At 38.4% G+C, this 18,733-nt stretch overlaps 1 long non-coding RNA gene across 1 annotated transcript; it reads left to right on the forward strand.

The window, feature by feature from the left end:
- The first annotated feature begins 824 nt into the window (after positions 1-824).
- On the forward strand, positions 825-18,357 carry LOC138763756 (uncharacterized). The gene is made up of 3 exons (XR_011357768.1): positions 825-957; positions 11,132-11,281; positions 17,493-18,357. It is a non-coding gene; the product is annotated as an uncharacterized lncRNA (long non-coding RNA).
- Positions 18,358-18,733: the final 376 nt, after the last annotated feature.

Here is an 18,733-nt window from a genome sequence, read left to right on the forward strand (position 1 = left end):
CCTGATCTTGAAGCTGTTCGTTAACTTTCTTTGCTACAAGAACAAGCCTCTAGGGGTGCCACAGTTGGTATAGTGGTTGGCGCAACGTCTTTACAGCACCAGTGATCAGGACCGGGGTTTGAATCCTGCACTGTCTATAAGGAGTTTGTACATTCCTCCCATGTCTACATGTTTTCCTTGGGAGCTCCAGTTTCCTTCCACCATTTGAAATGTACTGGGGGCTGTAGGTCAATTGGGTCTAAATTGGGCGGCATGGACTCAAGGGCTGAAATGGCCTGTTACTGTGCAGTATGTATAAATTTACATTTTTTTTAAATTGCTTCATTCAGCTTACCATTACAGTGATTCTAATCTATACCTTCTTTATCCTTTCATATGTTTGGTATCCAGAATTGGATAAGTGCAGCAAATAGAGCTTAACCAATGATTTGTAAAGATTTAGACATGGCATCCTCATCTTTCTATTTTAAGCAGATGGAGCACAACATTTGTACTTAGATTGACACTATGTCAAAAGTTTAGTTTATTTACTAGGTAAGATTTGCTAAGCTAATTCCTTCAGTTAAATTAATGGACAGGCACAAAATGGGCTATGCATTTGTAATTTGTTCCCTGATCTGTATTTGTGAGGTAGTAGTAACTGTGTTGCAGTGCGAAATGAAAAACAAGAAAATGATCAGAAGTGGTCGAGTCGAAGTTCAGTAAAAGTCATTTACTCAAACAGTCACATGCAGCTTTCAAAAACCCTGCACGCTCTAAATGATGTCATTGCATTGTAACATTATGATGTCACTCGGAACCTCTTGAGCCAGTTCGATTAAGCCGCTAAATGCCTACCTCCTCTCCACTCCCAAGAACTGTCAATAGGAGGCTAAACCTCTGGTGCCATTTCTCTCCACTGCTCTTGGCTGGTCATCTTCGCCTTTGCATCGGGGGTCGTGACAAGGACTGACCAAGGTCAAGATGAGTGATCTTTAGACAGTCAATCATAAATGTCTCTGTATGCCCCCCCCCCAATATCCAGTATACAAGTTGTACGACTGTTTCATAGCACGCTGAATGGGCCCTTATATAACCTCTGATAGGGTGGCCTGTGAGCACCTCTACGCACAAACACAAACTCACAGTCCTGGGATGAAGGGTATCATTGTTCCATGCATTGATGTGGGAACTGGGACCAATTTTACAAGCTGCTCCCATGGTCTGCCTAAGATTTCAGTCAATAGCACCTCCTGTCCGCGAACAGTGGGCATGAACTCCCCAGATACAATGAGGGGGAGAGGCTCCATAAACCAACTCTGTCAATGAAGAGTTAAGATCCTCCTTGGGTGCCGTTCTTATTCCCAGCAGGATTCAGGGCAGCTCATCCACCCAATCAGATGCCTGGAAGCGAGCCATTAGTGCAGCCTTCATGTGCCTATTGAACCGCTACATCTGTGGGTAGTGGAGCTGCATTTCCAGTAGTTGTGACAAAATATCCCAGAGTGCGGAGGTAAACTGTGGGCCGCTTTTGGAGGTGACGTGGGTAGGCCGAACCAAAATACGCATCAGAATTAATAGCTCTAGAGCATGAACTGATCGATGAGCCCGTCATAGGAACTGCCTCCGACCATCTAGTTAATCTATCGATGACCATTAACAAGTACCTAGATCCTCGTGACACCAAAAGTGGGCCAACAATGTTGACGTGCATGTGGTCGAATCTACGCTGGAAAGGCTGAAGCAGTACCTTCACATGCCTTTGCACTTTTGGAGATCGGCAGTCCGTGTACGTCTTTACCTAGTACGTGACCTGGTTTTTGAGTCCATGTCATACAAATTTGTCAGCTATCAGGCAGACCATTTCTTGAATGGAGGGGTGGAACAGTCCATGAATGGCATTGAAAATGCAATGTTTCCATGCAGCAGGGACAATAGGGTGAGGTTGAACTGTAGAAATGTCAAACAGGAGAGTGGTACCTTGTGACCTAAAGGCTACATCCTCGAGTTGCAAGCTTTTGATAGTGGTTCTATAAGCTGGCAGTTCATCATCCTGGTGCTGAGCTTTGGTGAGCACTATGTAGTCAACACCTGGAGTGGGACAGGGCATCATCCACCACATTACTCTTGCCAGCGTATATTTAATTCTGGTTGAAAAGTGAGATACATAAGATAGGTGGCAGTAATGGTGGGCTGACCATGGGTCTGATGCCTGAAGGCGAATGTTAGTGTTTTGTGGTCAGTAAAAACCATGAAGTCTCTGCCTTTCAAACATATCGGGTGTCTGACCACTAAGTACAGTGACTGCAGTTTCCTATCGAATGTACTGTATTTCGTTTCCAGAGGGCAGAGGTCCCTACTAAAAAATGCTAGAGGCTTCCATTGTCCATTGGGGTACTGTTCCAAGACCCCACCTACTGCCACGTCAGAAGCTTCTATTGTCAAGGTGATTGGTGCATCCATTTGTGGATGGACCAGCAATGTTGTCTTCACTGGGGCATCTTTGGTCTACTAGAACGCTACTATCATCTCCTTTGTCCACATGAGTTCTTTGACATCGCTGGACATGAGGTCAATGAGGAGATTCATAATATGAGCTGCAGAGGGTAGAAACCAACAATAGAAATTGACCATCCCTACAAATTTCTGGAGTCCTTTGATGGTATCAGGCTTTGAAAATTTGAAGATGGCTTCCACCTCTATTTTGCGAATGTGGAACTGCGCCTCAGCCTGACTGAACCAAACTTCAGGTTGAGTGGTCCAAAAGATGGGCAGTTTGAGCAAAACCGCTGCGTTGTCCATGTTGGGTCCAAAATCCATTTGTGAAATGAAGAATGAGAAAACTACCAAGCGTAAGTGCGTCAAAGTTCAGTAAAAGTAATTTACTCAAGCAGTCAATGGCAGTTTTTGAAAACCCTGCCCATTCCAAATGATGTAATCGCATTGTGACGTCATGATGTCACTCGGAACCTCCCGAGCTGGTAAGCTGCTGCAAGGTATTTATTTGTATTTCATAATGAAGATAATTTTATAAAAGGCAAAAGTTTAATTCATGTGTGTCTGTGTAAAGTGTTTTTTTTTGTCAAGAATGGCTGAGGCTGAGATCTGTGAGCTGGCTTGCTAATTGTTCAATCAGTTGGTAAATCATTTCCTGTTGAGAGTGATCATTTCTATTCAGGTACAAAAGCAAATATCACAAACATCACTTGTGTTGGCAAATAATTCAGATGAATGTACAATGCCATTAGACTGTGAAAATAATCTATCAAGCAAAAAAATGTATTTTCATGATGTACAAAAGCAACTGACCCAAAAAGTTAATATTCAGCTATAACATTATTATGTCTGTGTATAGGAATCATCAAACTAAAATATCTATGACTAATATTACCCAAAATCCTGATTACTTTCTTCTAATCACTGATGTTAATTCTCTGCCGCAAGCAAAACTGACTGTGTACGATAAAGCTATTATTGACTTAAAATATTCATGTGAAATAAGAGGAACTAATAGTACTTTTTTTAATAAAACTATTCAATGCCCCTTGAATGTCATGTTCATGACGATTTTGGCCTAAAGATCAGGAAAGTGGAATCTACCAGTTATTTAGATATTTGGATATTTAGATTGTAGGATCAAGCAGAATGTTAATAATATTAATTAAACCCTTGATGATTAGTCTGCTTTTTACCGGTTAACTAATGGTCATCTCCACCAATTAAAAAATACTTTCCCAAAGCTGTAATGTTTTTTTTTTGTTTTCACAGTATCTACTCTCTGTGCAGATTTGCCCCTTCTCATTTTCTCCTTTTTCATTTATCTTCTGAGAACAGTGATCACGCTGGGATTAAATTCCTCAGATGTCGATTGCAGTTTTGTCTTCAACCATGATTGAATGCCTGCTGGCTGTTCGTTTGTATTCTTAACATAGAACACAGAATATAGAATTTTCCACATTACAGCACAGTGCAAGTCCTACAGCTCACAGTGTTGTGCCAACCTATATCAATCTACTCCATTATAAGCTAATCATTCCTCACATCATACCTCTATCCTTCTTCTTACATCTATATGTTTATCGAAGAGTCTTTTAAATGTCCCTGGTGTACCATTCTCCACCAACCGCCCCAGCAATACATTCCAGGCACACACTACATTAAAAAAAAGTTACCACTGACATCTCTCCTAAGCTTTACTCCACTCACCTTAATTGGATGTACTCTGGTATTTGCTACTGTTTCCCCCAGGATAAAGGTGCTGGCTGTCCACCCTATCTATTCCTTCCATAATCTTTCATATCTTTATTAAGACCATAGTCTCTTCAGGTCGGTAGCAGAACATTGAGCACAGCTGTACCACAGGGCTGCATGCTCAGCCTGCTCCTGTTCACACTACTGACCTACGACTAATCCAGCTGCAAGAGAGTCATCCAGTTTGTAGGTGGAGCAACAGTCATTAACAACAATAATGCCCTGTAGAGAAGAGGTGGAAAATTTTGTGATATGGAGCGAGAATAACAACCTGTATCTCAACATAGACAAGACAAAGGAGACGATTGTGCACTTCAGGAGGACCAGGTATAACCCCCCCCCCTCTCCCTCCCCCCCCCCCATATTATTAACTTTGTAGTGAAGACAGTAGAGAGCACCAAGTTCCTTGGAGTCAACTTAACAAGTGACCTATCGCGGACACATGACATTTCCTCGGTTGTCAGGAAGGCGCAACAGTCACTGCACTTCCTAAGAAGACTGAAGTGGGCAACAGCTAACCAGCTAACATTATGTGAGCTTTCTACAGGGACTCTATTGAGAGGCTTAATAGGTTTCCACCCACACCCCACATTATTTGAAGAGAAGAGGGTGTAAAAAATTGTTGTTGCCCCCTACTACCCCACACACAGCATCTTTCAACTACCCTTTTTGAGACAGAGATGCAGGTGTATAGGAGCCAGCACCACCAGGCTCAGAAGGAGTTTCTTCCTGCAAGCAATGAGAATCCTGAATGACTAAAGGGACTGCTTACGTTCGCCATCTGAGACTTTAATCTTTACTAAACAAAAACTATTTATTTATTTATTTGTTTGCAGATATGATTTTTTTTGAATATTTTATTTTGAGAATTTTCAATCAACATGCAGTCAAAACAAAGAATAATCAAAAAGAAAAACTTCAATGTCAATAATATTAACAAAATAACACATATCATTCTTCATGTCAATATTAAAAAAAGTCAATTATTGTAAAGAAGGAAAAATTACAAAAATACAAATTCATTGTCCATGCTGAACCAAAGGGAGTAAAAGATAATAGAGAGAAAGAAGAACAAAATAAGAGGAACCCTCTCACCCCCACCCCAAGAAACAAGGAGAAAGAAGAAAAAGAAAGAATAAGAAAAAGAAAAGATTGGCTTCACCCAGGATAAACCCTACTCCCATCAAGGGACAAATAACCTGACTTATCAAGGGTCCTCGGTGCTGCGAGTACTGGCGGGAAGAGACAGGAGGGGGAAAATCGTTAAAGATTTACCCCGATGTACCTAAGGTATGAATTCCATATTCTTGAAAATACATCATCCCTGTTTCTGAGGTTATAAGTGATTTTCTCCAAGGGAACACAATTAAGCATTTCTATCTTGCAGTGGGCTAAACCTAGTTGGGAATGTTATGTATGCATTTGTTGGCCACTGCTGAAGCGAGCTTAACAAATTTTAATTTCAACAGCCTCATTTTAGGTCTTACACCTTCTAAATTCCCCAGTAAATATAATTCAAGTGCCTGAGGGTATCAAATTCTAGCATTTTGTTTTCTAGCAGATTACCTAAACCTTCCCAGAAAGACCTCACTTCAGGGCATGACCAGGTTGAATGCGCGAAAGTACTTAGTTCTTGTCTGCATCGAAAACATTGATCTGATATTTCCGATTCAAATTTATGTAACTTTTGCAGAGTAAGGTAAAGCTGATACAAAAAGTTGTATTGCACCAGCCGATACCTTACATTCATCGTTTTAATCGTGTCCCAACATAAGTCAGACCAGCAAAATGAATCAATTTCTGTACCCAAATCTGATTCCCACCTTTGTCTTAATTTATCAAGGCCTTGATAAACCCCTTGTTTAGGGGTTGTGGATATTAATTCTTGTCCTGCATCTGCATTGGTTTGTTTGTATGTGTCTTATATCTAGTTGAGGGTCTGCGTGTTTTGTACTGAGGACCGGAAAACATTCATCGGGTTGTATTTGTGCCATCAAATGATAATAAACTTGAATTTGAAATTGAACTTAAGTCAGCACTCATCCATCATCACTCCAAAGAGAAAAGCTCTGTCAACCTTGCTTCATGGAACATGTTCTCCAATCCAGGCAACATCTTTGTAAATCTGCTCTGCACCCTCTCTACAGCTTTTACATCCTTCTATTTTAGCTTGTGGATGGGTGTCATGTTTAGTCAATGAAAAGGTATAGGTGGTATAGCTTTTGATGTATTGTGTGCTGCAGATCTTTCCTGTCTGTCCACCTGCTCCACCAGGCAATTGCATGAACTGATCTATTGGTTAATTTGTTTCATTCCATAGCTAGCAATAGAGATAAATTGAATGAGCTTCACTATTGCCCTGATTCATCACCACTGTTGTGAAAATGAAACTTATCTTTAGTACAACACTGTATTGCTCATTGTTCGATAAAACTTTGAGGGAGACCAGCTTCTATTTTACCCACATTCTGCCATACTAGACCATTGTCAATCGTCATGTAGGTTGGAGCCAAGAGATCCAGGAAGCTTTACAGAGCAAAATGCAAGTCAGCAAGGATTCTCTCCATCCATACTGCTTCACTGGCCAAATACACCAGCATCACACATGAGGAAATAATTACAAATGTGGTTCCCTTGGTGATTTGAATTTCTGAAAAGCGTGACAAATATTGAATAATAAGAACCAAGCCATTTGCATTTTATGAGAGCTCGGCATTGAGATGGAAGGTGATAATTACAATCAAAATTAGTCACGAGTTGTCTAATTTAATAGCTCCCTCCACTGAATGTTTTATGTATAACAAATAATATATGTAGAAGTTGGACAGACTTGGGTTGCCTTCTCTGGAGCATCAGAAGCTGAGGGGTGACCTGATAAATATTTATGAAGTTATCAGAGCCATACATTTGGCAGAGAGTCAGACTCTTTTTCCCAGTGTGAAAATGTCAAATACCATATGACATGCATTCAACGTGAAAGGGAGTTTTGTGGGCCATATTTTTATTTGTAAGACATTTTTAGTTAAGAGAATGATAGGCGCTTCGAATGGGCTGCCAAGGGTGGGGGTGAAGGCAGTGATGACGATAATGTTAAAGAAGCTTTTAGACAAATGCACAATATGTAGGAAATGGAGTGATAAAGTGTCTTATACGGGCAAAAGAGACAATTTAATTTGGCATTGTGGTGGCACCTGTGAAAGGCCTGTTCCTTTGCTATTCTGTGCACTATGCCAAATTATGATAAGGAATTTTGATAGATAGCCAGTAAAGGATTACCTACAAAAACTGAATTTAGTAATAAAACTGGCCTTTTTGAGAGTCATTCAAGTCTTCACGTTAAATTATTTTTAAAAAATTAAATTAGACATACAGCATGGTAACAAGCCCTTCTTGCCCACGAGCCTGTGCTGTGTAATTACTCCTGCACCCCCACATGTTTTGAAGTGTGGGAAGAAACTAGAGCACCCAGGGCAAGCCTGCACCGAAACGGAGAGAATGTGTAAACTCCTTACTGAATGCACTAGATTCTAACCTGGGAGGCTGTCGCTGCATTAGCGTGGCACTAACCGCTATGCTAACCCGTACCACCCCTACGCTAACCATGAAGAATTGTGACGTTCATTCTTTCATTCATTTATCCATTTTACACCATGTTTAACACATTTGAAATACTGGCATAAAAGAGATAGAAAATTTCCCATTCCACTCACAACAATTGTGTGGATTAAGAAAATGGTAAAAACCACAAAATAATTATTAGCCAAGGTGTCTAATTATTAGCCAAGGTGTCTCACCTCCACACAAAGCAAAAAACAATATTTCTTTTGCTTCTGTCTTTAATAATTTGCTATACCGAGAACCTTGACTTTGGCAAGAGAGCAGATATTCAAAGAACCAAGTGCCAAAAGCACAAGCAACAGGTCTGATGAGTGCCAGCCAAATTTTAACATCCTCTTTTACTGGGCTGCATAATAAATCCAGGAATGTTTACTCAGACAGCTATCATTCAACCACAAAACATTAACCTGTTTAATGAAACCACGGATGTAATTTGACAGCTCAGTTAAGTAATAATAGTTCAGTGATATACATATTAGAAGAGTAATGCCAGGTCGAATTGATGTCATCATCTGTTTGCACGACAGCAATATTCTCAGGCAGGGTGTAAACTTATGCCTTGAACTCCAGCGACTACTTTACGTAACATGTTTCTGTCACTGAAGCAACCCAATGGGCAGATTGTTCTGCATTGATAATATTGAAAGACGCAGTCTGATAATATTTCCACCAACATTCATACCTCCTATTGTGTGGATACGTTTTGCTGTAATGGCAGGTTAAAGAAGCCTTCACATGCTGGCATACAGGGCTTTTGAAATATCACCAACATGTCAAAGCATTCTCCCATTTTTTTTAATATACAATGGGGGCTAAGTTGTTCATTTGCTTTTTGGAAAATGGAGTACTCTATGTGGGATATATGAGGAAGTTTTAGATTAAGTATGATGGTAGAGAGCAGCAGACATCTTAAATACTATGACATCCTTTTCCTCTTATTTACCCTCCTCTTTCTTACCTTCTCAACTCATCCCTTCTGGTCATCTCTCTTCCACGGCCTCCCATCTTATTGTTTCACAACCCCACACTGCCCAGTTCTATCTTCTACCCAAGATCCACAAACTCAATCATCTCGGCAGACTCATCTTTTCCACGTATTCCTGCCCCTCCGAACTAGCATCTGCTTACCTTGACTCCACTTTGTCCCCCTTGGTCCTGTCCTCCCCACCTACATCCGCAGTACTTCATTAGCTCTACATTACTTCAACAACGCCCAATTCCCTGAACTTGACTGCCTCATCTTCACCATTGACATATAATCATTATACACCTCTGTCCCTAATACCAGGGTTGGGCAACCTTTTTTTTAAAACTAACACTCCACCTTAAGCAATCCCTATGCCATCGGTGCTCTGTGATTAGTAAGGGATTGCTTAAGGTATGTGAGTGGGAAGGGAAGATTGAGAATCACAGCTCTAGACCCAATTGTTAATTAAATATTTTGCTTGAGAAAAATTGTCATTGGCCCAGTTTCTTTACAGTCATGAAACTGTACTATTAGGTATGATTAAAACATTGGTTTTCAAATCTTTTTATTTCCATTCACAAATCACCTTAAATAATTTGCATTGACTTGTCCTACTTTTACCAAGTCAAAGGTGTAGCTATGAGTATCTGCAAGGGTTCCAGTTATGCTTGCCTTTTTGTTGACTATGTGGAGCAATCCACGCTGCAAGCCTACACAGAAAAGGCTCCTCAGGTTTTCCTCCACTTCATCACTGACTATTTTTGTGCTGTCTCATGCACCCATGAAGAGCTTGTCAACTTTATCCACTATGCAGCCAACTACCACCTTGACCTCAAATTCACTTAGTCCACCTTTAGCAACACTCTCTCTTTCTCTATGTCTCTAGCCTGAGAGACAAACTCTCAGCAGACATTTTCTACAAACTCACAAACTCCCACCACAACCCATCACCTATTAGGATTCTATTCCTTTCTTGCAATTCCTCTGACCCTGTTGTATCTTCTCCCAGGATAAGGGCTTCCATGCCAGATAATCTGAGATGTCCTCCTTCTTCAAACAACATGGCTTCCCATTTACTACTATCAACTCAGGCCTCACTTGCATATCCTCCATTACCTGCACCTACCCTGGCCCCATACGCTCCCAAGCACAACAAGAACATGATTCGCATTGTCATCATCTACCACCTCACAAGCATCTGCATCTAAGATATCATCCTCCACCATTTCTGCCACCTACTTCATAATCCCATTACCAGAAACATCTTCCCCTCTTCTCCCCTCTCCATCTTTTGCAGGGACGACTCTCTCCTTGACTCCCTCATATGTTCCTCCCTTCCCACCTATTCCACCCCCCCACTCCCATTGGCACCTAGCCCAGAGTGCTAAACTTGTGCTAAACTTGTCCTTCACCACCATTCAGGACACCTATTTACTTGTGAAGCAACTGTTCACTTGTGAATTTAAAAGGAGTCACCTGCATCTGGTGCTCCCGTTGTGGTCTTCTCTACATCAGAGATGGGCGCAAATTGTGAGAATGCTTTATTCAGTACCTTAGCTCTGTCTACTACAACAGTGGGAATATCCCAGTAGCAACCCATTTCAATTCCCTGCCCATTCCCAAGCTGACATGTCTGTTCATGGTCTCATGCACTGGCAAAAAGGGACCACCTGCAAAATGGAAGAACATCACTGATAACGTCTTGGCACCCTCCTGCCAGATGGCATGAAAATCAACTTTTCAAATTTCAGTTTTAACCCCCCCCATCTCTCTCCTTCCCCTATCACTCTGTCTTTCTCCTCCAGCTCTGCATTCACAGAGCCACCCCCCTCCCCTGATCAATTCTCTCCTTTCCTTCCATCCTCCTATCTATGTCCAATTATCATATTTTGTCTGTTGGCTTGTGCTCCTTCCCCTGCTCTTTCTTCCCTGCTCTTTCTTCCCTTCTCTCCCAGCCTTTTTATTCAGGCTCAAACCCATATTTTTTCATCCTGTGGACACTGTGAGAACTGTTAAATTCTTCCAGCGTTTTTGTGTTTTTACTACAATCACAGAGTCTGCAGACTTGCTTGTTTCACACCAGACATATTACAGATAGTTTTTGAATCGAAAACTAGGCTACTAAAAGGCATTTTTATTCATTGTATTATTTATTTCAAGACTAATAATTTATTTAAGATTAAGATAGTAACAGCTGTAATAGTCAAATGTATTTGCCTGCTTTATTTTTCTTCAACCTATTTGGTTCTTTATTGTACAACCAAAGTGTTTCATCTTTCTTTTACCTATATTTGCATTAAAATGGCTACATATCAGGGAAGAAAGAAGAAGTGCCAACTAATCTAACTAAGAAGGCTAATTCTGAGCTACTGAATCAGCACAGAGAGTTATTAACCGACGATTTTAAAGATATCTTGTCAGATTGATGCTAAACTTGACCAATCCAAAGATTAACCGAGGAACACGGTGAGCATTTATCATCTTTGGAGCTCGAATTGAACAATGTATGTGAGTGTGTCAATGAATTTGAAGATGTATGCTCCAGATTAAGTGACAGCAATTTGAGGCTAATGGCAAAAATCATTGATCTAGAAGGCCGGAGCTCGGCTGAATCTATCAAAAATGGGCAATTTACAACATTTATTTTTGGGGTTGCTTTGCGTGGAATTTAAGAAGGAGCTGCTCCCATCGCCACCAGAGATTGATAGAGCTCACTGCTCATTAATAGTTAAGCTAGCTCTGGAGCAGAGACCGCACTCAGTCATTCTTCAGATACATCATTATTAAATAAAAGATTCTCTGATTCGTGAAGCTTATCAAAGACAGAAACTCAAAGATCAGGATTGTAGAGGATTACTGTGTGAAGGATTATATCATATTTTATAATACATTTGGAGGAGATAGATTGTGGGGGTTTAGTGTAGGTCACAAACATTTCACAAAATCAATCTCATTTAAAATACAAGAGTTTTGCTCATACCAGTCACTCCAGGCCCAATGCCTTTGTAAAGGCAATAAAAACTGCTTTGCAAAAAGGTTTTCACAAGGAGGTGCAAATAGAAGAACAAAGGCTCAAGAAACTTTAAAAGCAGGTGTAAATGAATTATTGTTTTGAAAGCAACAGATGAATGGGCTCAGAAGATTGGGTCCGGTGCTGCAATCTGTCTGGTTGCAGTTTGTCGTCCTAAGAAGATCATGTGGTTTTGCAAGGAGAGAGAGAGAGAGAAAAGACCAAACAGGTTTCCTCTAAGAGGAAGAGAGAGAGAACTGGTTTCAGCAGAGACTTTTGGAGGGTGCAACAACAAGCTGGAAGCTTGCTTAAACTCCATTTTGAAGACAGTTTATGAGTTCTGAGTTCAGCCAGTTGAAAACCCTTGTGGTCCATACAAGAGGAAATGGCTGGCTAAAGTGTTTCACCTGAAATAAAGGAAACAAAAGGAATTTGGTGGTGAACTGCAGAAGAAGAACTTTAAAAACCCTGATGGAGCAAGTTTCTTCAGCAAGACACTGAAGTGACTAAAGGAAGTAAATCCGTTTGTGTGTGTCTATTGAGCAACAAATCTCTCTGAAACTATCAAGAACATTCCTGAGTGGTAACCAATTACTTTTAAGCACCAGAGCTTGGTGAAAATTCATAAATCTTAAATTCTGTGTACAGTATAAGGATTTCCTGTGTTAGGAGCTCAGAGGACCCTAAAACCCAGCAGCAATAGATTTTCGCAAAGACAAATGGTTACTTAAACAAAGGTTGCTTTTAATTATCTTTAAAGATGAAAACAGAATCACACTTTAACTTATCACTATTGACTTAACTAACCTAACTTAACCCCCTTCTAATTCTAAGCGTGTGTGTGTAAGTTCAGAAAAGTTCTTTGGTTCACAGTCCAATCTCACTTCTCATTCCTCCAAGTTCACTGGTTGCAGGCAATTCTTATCTGTACACAGAATTTAACATTTATAAAGTTCACCAGGCTTTGGTGCTTGAAAGGTAAATGTTTACCACTCAGGAAGGTTCTTGTCGGTTTTCAGAGAGATTTGTTGTTCTAGAACACCCACAAACGGATTTACTTCCTTTACTTCCTTTACACACACACAAAGCCTGTTTTACTCTCTCTGCTTGCAAAACCATATGACCCTCTTAGAAGAGCAAGTTCCCTTCCAGACAGAATGTGGCTCCGACAAGCTCTTTCATCTGTTGCCTTTTTGTAAACAACAATCCATGAGTGAAGTCTCTTGGGCATTCTCCAAAGATTTTGCAAAGCCTGTTTGCCCCGACATGTCTAGCATGGGACAGAGCTCAAGCACTCCAAATAAGATCTGTTTTAAAGTGTTTGTATGTGACCTACACTAAAACCTGCCCCAATTTATCTCCCAAAAACATATCTATATTCTGTCATACCTGACACCGGTGAACTTGGAGGAGTGAGAAGCGAGATTGAACTGTGAATCAAAGTACCTTTCTGAACTTATACACATTACATACACATGTGCTTAGAATTAGAAGGGAGTTAAGTTAGGTTAAGTTAACAGTAATAAGTTAAAGTTTAATGCTGTTTTTACGTTCAAAGAAAATTAAAAACAACTTTTGTTTAAGTAACAATTTGTCTTGATGAATTTCTATTTCTGCTGAGGTTTGTGGTTCTTTGGGCCCGTAACAATTGTCCTGAAGTTTCAAAACAGTGTGCCAAATACAGAAAAGTAATGTCAGAAATGTTCCAGTGTTGTTCCAAGCCTTCCCTGTTGTATCCTGCAAGTCTCTGCATTACACTTCCCAATGTCCAGAAGAAGTGGCTGTGCTTGGTTGAAGAGGCTCGGATATACCTAGATGTTCTCCCTACTACATTGTGCCCAGTGTGAATTTCTACTTGATAACTGAAGATGATTGACTATAATTACTTATAAGGTTTCTTACACTTGTTATATAGTATTTGTAGGGCAAGGAATGGTTGGCTTTCTTTGCTTTCACAACATTTTATGGATTAATAAACCCACTTGGGTTGTAGTCATGTAAGTATTTTCTTTGTATTAAATTAATTGAGCTATTAATTTTTTATGAGAATTATACATTCATTTCACTTTCAAATTTTTACTTTATTATATAGATCAAAACTGCATGAGAAATTCTAAAATAAATCCTATGGTTGTAGTCTTAACAGAATTATGTATTATTTGGAAGTGCTGAATATATTTACATTAATAAGAATGGATCTAGAGAAAACGTTTAGCATGAAGATTTGTTTGGGTGGAAAATGATTGTTTTGAAGAGTTTGCTGTTAGCGACTTTAGCATCTTTATGACTTTGGGGTTGGAGGGAGGGATGGAAGGGTGGGGTGTTGTTTTCTCAAGATTCTTATGGCTTTGGCAATCTGTACAAGTTTTGACCTTGTAAGGTTTATTTTAAATTTCTTACTAGTTTCATTTTTTTATCTCAACGCTGACACCTGGAGTTTAGATATTATTTATTATTTATGTCAATCAACTTACAGTTATTAATGAAACATATGGACTATTTTATTAATTTCCTTAGTTGGAATATAAAAGGTTTGAACCATTTGGTTAAGAGAAAGAAAGTGTTTTCATATATAAAACAACTTAAAGTCACAATTGTATTTTTGCATGAAATGCATATTCGCAGTTGTGATCATTCTTGCCCCATAACAAGGAGGAAGGAGCAGCATTTTCATGATTCCTTTCAGGCTAAAGCCATGGGAGGTCTCAATTCTTATTAATCAAAATATTTCTTTTGTTCATCGCAGAGTTGTATTAAATACAAATGGTTGTTACACCATTGTTTTAGGGAAATTGTATAATAAAATGGTAATCTTTAATGTTTATGCTCCTAATGTAGATGATGTGGGTTTTTTATGAACTTTTTTTTCTTCCATACTGGACTTGAGTTTATACTCTCTGGTGCTTGGTGGGGATTTTAATTGTTGGTTAGACCCTGCTTTGGATCATTCAAATCCTAACCCTACCACAATGAGTAAATCTGCCTCATTGATTCATTCTCTTTATTATCAATTATGATATTTCTGATGTCTGGAATTTTCTTTATCCAAATTCTTTCTTTTCACATGTTTATCTCACTTTTTTGCAGATTGATTATTTTTATATTGGTAATCAACTGATCCCACTGACTCACTTTTGCAATTATAAAATTATAGTACTATCAGATCATGCCCCTGTTATATTATTTATTACCCTTCCTGGCCGCCCTCAAATAAAAAGACACTGGCATTTAAATTCAACTTTACTATCAGTTATTGACTCTGTGAAATTTGTGGAGGGGTAGATAACTTTTTTCTTTAATACAAATACTTTGTTAGAAACTTCTAGTTTCATTGTTTGGGATGCTTTGAAGGCTTTTCTCAGGAGGAAAATTATTTCTTATACCGTGAACATAAAAAGGAAGCAAATAAAGAAAGATTAGAATTAGTTAATTAATTTTTTTAATAAATCAACAATACGATCTAGTTAAAAATCCTAAGTTATATAAATTTGATCTCCTTTCAACGTATCCAATTGAATACCAACTTTTGAAGAGTGAAAGTCAGTTTTATATTCACGAAGAAAAATCTGGTCAGTTTTCAGCTAATCAGTTGAAAGGTTTTGAAGCCAAGCGGCAAATTACAAAGATTTGAATGGGTGATGGTAACATTACTACGGATCACTCTGAGATAAATGATGCATTCATGAAATTTTATTCCTGACTTTATATTTCTGAATTTACAAAAGATGGCAATTCGATGAAGTATTTCCTGGATCGCTTAAATATTCCCATGTTTGTTTGGACAACCAAACAAAATTAGATGAGCCTATATTGCAAGAGGAAATAGCTGCTGCTTTTTCTTCATTGCATTCTGGAAAATCTCCAGGACATGATGGGTTTCCTGTGAAAACACATTTTCTAAATTACTTTCACCTCAATTAGATTCTGTGTTATCTGATTTGTTTAAGCAGGTTAATATCCCAGAATAATTTAACGAAACGTGTATATCTCTCATAGTTTAAAAAAAAGGGAAAGATCCAACTGAGTGCTCCTTCTATAGGCCAATTAATTTATTAAATGTTAATGTTAAAATTTTGGCATAAGTTTTGGCCCGTAGATTGGAGAATATTTTTAACCATCAATCATTTCTGAAGATCAGACTTGTTTTATTAAAAACTGTTACACTTATTTTAATATATGTTGCTTATTGAATATTTTGTACTTATCTTCCAGTGGGTTTCCTAAATGTGTTCTTTCCTTAGCTGCAGGTAAAGCATTTGATTGGGTTGAGTGAGTATTTACAATCTGAGAAAAATTGAATTTTGGACCATGTTTTATTACATGGATTAAATTATTGTATTCATGCCTATAGTGCGCGTCGAAAGAACCAAAGACTTGTTGATCCAAACCAAGGCTTTTATTAACTAAAAGACTGGGGCATATCACAAGTAGGTCGACCAGTCCAGAATGACCTGGTTTGGCTCGGAGCAATCCTTTAAGACCTGCCAGTAGGTGTGGCTACACTCTCAGCCAATCACAGTCATCCTACACTACCATCTGTACATATGTACATATACACATTGGTGATAGAATCTGTACTATCACAATGCCTTACTGCTTCAATTCTCACTAACTTTCAATTTCCAATGGGGAACCCATCAAGGGAGTCCTCGAAGTCCATTACTTTTTGGTTTTGGCATAGAGCCATTACCAATTGCATTTTGAGAGTGCAAGGATATTTCAGGGATTGGTAGGAAAGGAATTGGACATGAAGTTTTCCTGTATATGGATGGTCTCCTGCTTTTCATATGAAGCTCTGACACCTCCTTGCCTTCCATGCTGTCTTTACTTTCCCAATTTAGTCAGTTTTAAGGATCTAGATTAAACTTGCATAAAAGTGAACTTTTCCCTTTTAGTGAACCTGCATCAGTGTACATTAATCTTCCTTTTAAGATTGTGGAAAATCAATGTACTTGGTACATTCATCATAAGTATCTTTTTAAAGAAAATGTCCTTACTTTATTAAAGCATGTGAAACAGTCCTTAACACAATGCTCACCCCTTTCTATATCTCTGGTTGGTCGTATTAATTTTAAAATGAATATTTTTTTTCAATCTATACAAATTTCCATTCGTAAATTGTTTTTTGATTGACTTGATTTGATTATATCATCTTATATATGGAAGAGTGAGCACCCTTGTCTAAACAAATTCTATCTACAAATCTCTAAAAGGAGCAGAGGCATGGCGCTATCTAATTTCAGATTTTATTATTGGCGGTCATTGTAGGTAACCTTATGTTTTGGTTACATATTTTCAAACCGAGTGAACCACCCAGTATGGTAAGCAATGGAACTGAATTCTGCTAAAAATGGTTTCCATTTTAGCACTTCTTGGATTCTCACTTCCTTTTTCTTTAAATAAATCAACTCTCAATCCTGTGGTCAGGCACAAAGTGAGAGTGTGGGTGCAGTTCAGAAATTATTTTGGACTTCATGGTTTTCCCTCTCAAGTCCCATTTTATCCAATCATCTCTTTCAACCTTCTTTGCATGATATGGCTTTTTATGAATGGCACAGATTGGATATTGAATGTTTCAAAGATCTTTTTATTGATAAGTTTTGCGTCATTTGAACAACTTTCTGAAAAGTTCGATTTACCAAATAGTTTTTTTCCCGATATTTGCAGATCAGACATTTTCTTCAATCTCCTGATACCTGATTTCCCTGGGGCACCTGATGTGAACATTGCTGATGTATTTTTTAGTTTACAACTTTCTCGCAAAAGTTTAATATCCATTATCTATGATAAGTTGGTGGGCTTGAGGTAGGCCCTCTAGTTAAAATTACAAATGCCTGGGAACAGGATTTAAGCCTTTCATTATCGGACGAGGTTTGGGATTCAAATTTTAAGATGGTTAATACTGCATCCTTATGTGTCTGTCATTATTTGTTACAATTTAAAATTATACATGTTAAATAATCTCATATCTATTCAGATGCAAGTTCTTGTTGTGATAAATGTAAGAGAGGAGAGGCTTCATTAATTCATATGTCCTAGCCTTGAAAAATACTGGAGGGATGTGTTTCAAACTTTATCCTTAATGTATATCTAGAGCCTAATCCTTTGGTTGCTCTTTTTGGTACAACTGGAGAGGATGATGTTCTTTTAACTTCAATCAAATGCCACACTCTATCTTTTGCCTCGTTTTTTGGCCAGATGGGCAATTCTACTTAGATGGAAGGATGCTCAGTGGCATTATGTCCTGTTTAATATTACAAATGGTTTGTTACTCAATTAATAAAGTCAAATATAAGGTTTCAAATATTGTGGGGACCATTCCTGAATTATCTCCACAACCTCTAGGCATAATATAAATCCTGAATTTCAGTACTTTGTCATTTTACTCCAGGAATGTAGTACTTTTTTTTAGCCATACAATGTTGGTATGGGGATGGGGGTTTAGAGACACGGCTATTCGTGATAAAATTATTTGATGTACTTCTGTATTATAGATGCTCTCTATATCCCTTTATATTTTGCTGAGCTATGTAATCTGTTATTTTTATTGTAGATTCCATAAACATTTATGTTTATTTGTGTAAAACCAATAAAAATATTAAAGTAAAAAATTATTATGATTTATGTTTATCATTATTAGCAGCTAATTTCTGTCACTATTCTATTGTGAAAGGAAAAAAACCCTAAAAGTCACTTCACGAGAAATGAGGTTAGATATGCCGAATAATGATTGAAATAGTGATAGGGTAATGAATGGTATAGCGAGGAATACTACAGCATACAAGTGTATTTATTCCTCATTCTACAACCAAAGAGAAAGCACACCGTTGACATCATTTTATATATTTAAAATATTATGGGTTTAGGTTTCTTCCACAATCCCTCATAAAAGTGGAGAGTTTCAAGAC

This window comes from Narcine bancroftii, chromosome 5, assembly GCF_036971445.1.
Source record: "Narcine bancroftii isolate sNarBan1 chromosome 5, sNarBan1.hap1, whole genome shotgun sequence".
NCBI lineage: Eukaryota > Metazoa > Chordata > Chondrichthyes > Torpediniformes > Narcinidae > Narcine > Narcine bancroftii.